Here is a 3,167-nt window from a genome sequence, read left to right as displayed (position 1 = left end):
GCCGAACCGGCTAAGTCGCATCCAGCTTCTCCCAGGCGGAGGGAGGACGCTGGGCCAGCCGGTCCCTCTGGCCGCCATGCGGGGCTCTGCCATGCTGGGCTCTGCTCACCTTCCAGAACCGTTAAGGCCTTTGTTCCACAGTCCTGACAAAGTGCTGGCTAAGGCTCGTTCCCAGGGCCGTCCCTGCCCAGCGATGGCCGCGCGTGGCTGCAGACCCACCTTCTCCAGGTCCGGAGGCCCCTTTGGGTGGATTGCCAGGTCGTGTCCACCGTCAGGTCGTGTCCACCATCATTCTGGGTCGCCATGTCCTCGCAGGCCCGGCCAGGGGAAGAGAAAGCGGGGTGGGGGAGTGTCGAGGCTGCACTGGGCAGCGGCTGCCATTGGTGTCGTCGTTGGCTGGGACCGGCCACTGTGGTGTCACAGCCTGCCTGGTCCCGGTGGCTGTAGCCGGCCCCGAGCGTCCTCAGGGCAGAGGCCCCCACTGTTCCCGGGCCCCCCTGGCTCACCCCCACTCAGGCCAGAGGCCGTGGGGGTCCCAGGGTAGTTAACAGCATTCTGTTTCCCCTAAGCTGAGATAAGACCCCTCTTACTACCATTAAGTTCCTTGGCAACTGTTAGATGACAGCTTTGGGAGACTGAGCTCTCTAAGAGGTCTAGGTCCTTGGGGCAGCTTCTCTAGGACTGAGGTCCTGGGCTGGGGTGTTCTGGGCTCCCCTCTTCTTCCACTAGGATAGGGCCTGTGATGGGGAGTGTCTGGCTGAGTCTGAAAAGCAACATGTCACTTTCGCGGCTTCCAGCACCTGCAGGTGTCTGGGTTGAGATCTAAGCCCCACCCTTGGCAACGGAGGAAGCTGTGGCATCTACAGAGGCAGGTCCTGGGGTCAGGGCATTGACGGCGCTGGGTGCAGCGTAGGCAGAGGATCCTGGGGCTGGAGTGGGATGGATGATGTCAGCTGGGGAGGGTGCTCTGGGGGCGGAATCCCAGCCCGGAACAGAGCAGGGCTGGGGATGGTGGTGGGGTATGGCAGCCCTGTTTGGCTTCACAGCACTTTCCTTTTGTTTTGGGTCTGCATTCACATTGGCTGTGTTCTTCCAAGGACATCTCCCCCAGCTGACTGCTAGGGTATTGGATCATGAGGATCTGCATTCGGACTTGGTGCTGCCCAGTGGGCACCCATTCCAGGCCATCGTCAGGGCAGCAGCCACCACAGTGTTGCACGGTCACAAAGCTGGGCACCAGTTGTTTGGTCACACTGCCCATGAGCTCCATGCTCAGAGGCACCACCACCTCCCTGGGCTGGCAGGTAGCACAGGTATAGATGTCCATCCAAGACACCCCTTTCTTCTGATGATCAGGGGCATCAAGCTGGGAGACAGGGGCCTGGGTGCCAGCCAGCTGCAGCAGTGTGGCGAGCAGCAGGCGGCGGAGTAGGGGCTCATGGTGCCCGCCGGGGCCATGGTCTGGGGGCTCCCACATCGCCTTAGCCTGGCCATGTGGGGTGTGGCGGCAGCCAGAGCCCCATGGCAGGGGCCGGGGCACAGGGATCAGGGGCCCGGGGGGGCGGCTCCTCTGCGGCCCCCTCCCGAGCCCTGGACGCAGGCAGCGCAGCTTAGTGCTGCGGCAGCGGCAGTAGGAGCCAAGCAGGTGGGCGGCCTGTGGTGGCGGTGGTGGTGGTGGCACTGTCAGGGCGCGGGAGCCCCTCCCGCGGGTGGCGGGGCCGGGGGTGGTGGGTCCCCGCCAGGCGGCTGGGCCATGGCACGGCTGGAGGGCAGCGAGCTCGAGTACCTCATGAAGAGGCACTCAGTGACCATCGGGCCAACTCGGTGCGGGGCTCAGTGGACCTGAGCATGGGCCACTCGAACTTCATCTTGCAGTGCCACCTGGAGATCTTCACACCCTGGGCGGTTGCCATGATGCGGCTGCCCCAGAGCCCACGCAGTCCTGGCCGTGGGTTTTTTCAGGGATGGAGAGGGGTGGGAGATACAGATAAAGGGTCTTGTCTACTTAGACCAAGAATAAAAGGAAGGAAAAAGGAGTAAAGGAAGGTTTAAAATAGCGTAGAGAAAAATACAAAATCAGACCCCCCGCACGCGCACCACATCTCATTGCATTTGCTCAGACCGGTCATCCTCTCACCCTGGCGCGCACCGCATTCACCACCTTCACTCTCACCTTCAGGATCCCCGAGACTCCTCATGATTCTCCCAAAAGGCGTCCACTCGGACTGCCTCAAGGTAACGAGCTCGACCTCCTCTTCCTCTGGCACCAGGTTTCTGCCGATCGGGCTTCCTCCCCAGGGCCAAGACACTCGGACCTTAGGTGCCGGGACTTGAACCCGGACTTCCCTGCTCGGGACTCGAACCCGAGACCAGACACGGGATGGCGATTCCCGCTTTATTCTGGATTTTACAGACACAAGGGAGCCACCCTCGATTTACACTGCCCTGTCCGGAGAATTGTTAGGGTCCGTGACTCAGTGGGTCTCTTCTGGAGAACAATGCACGAGTATGGAGATGCAAGAATCAAGCAGAGTTTTATTAAACCAGCTAGCTAGGGCTGACCGTCCTTCCCAAAACACGCAGGTCTGGTCAGAGCGAGCGACCCTGAGGCAATTTTAGGTAAAGATTATATAGGCTCCCACAACCGTTACACAAAAGCCCGCGTTTATACAACCAATAGTTTCAAAGCAAGCATTTCACAAACCAATAACTTCAAGAAAAATGCTACAACTCCCTTCAGGTGTCCCAATCAGGGAGGGATGGTACTGTGCCTGGCATGACTCTTTCCTGTTATCTTGTGTAAGCAGACCTGTCTACGTGACATGACACAGATCAGGTCAGGCTCCGGGGGGAGGGCTGTAGTGATTGTCCCTATCTCCAGATGCCTGTGTCTCCAGTTGAGTTAATTGGTTACAAACAGTAAATTTAAACAAGTAAATTCGGGCAGTAAATTCAGACAAGCAGTATATTCAAACAAGCAGTAAATTCCTCTTTTCCTAACAGTATGTAAGTGTACCCATGTCATGCAATGCCTGCAGAGGTCAGAAGAGGGTGTCAAATTCCCTTTGGAACTGCAGTTATGGACAGCTGTTAGCTGCCATGTGGGTGCTGGGAATCGAACTTAGGTCCTCTGTAAGAGCAGCCAGTGTTCTTTTCCACAGAACCAT

General features: G+C 58.4%; 1 pseudogene; it reads right to left on the bottom strand.

The window, feature by feature from the left end:
* Positions 1–822: 822 nt before the first annotated feature.
* Positions 823–1,477, bottom strand: LOC103745633 (annotated as a pseudogene).
* Positions 1,478–3,167: the final 1,690 nt, after the last annotated feature.

The sequence above is a fragment of the Nannospalax galili genome, unplaced genomic scaffold (genome assembly GCF_000622305.1).
Source record: "Nannospalax galili isolate Female #2095 unplaced genomic scaffold, S.galili_v1.0 scaffold323, whole genome shotgun sequence".
Taxonomy (NCBI): Eukaryota; Metazoa; Chordata; class Mammalia; order Rodentia; family Spalacidae; genus Nannospalax; species Nannospalax galili.
Note: the sequence above shows the minus strand (reverse complement) of the source record. Positions and strands in the feature narration are given on the sequence as shown.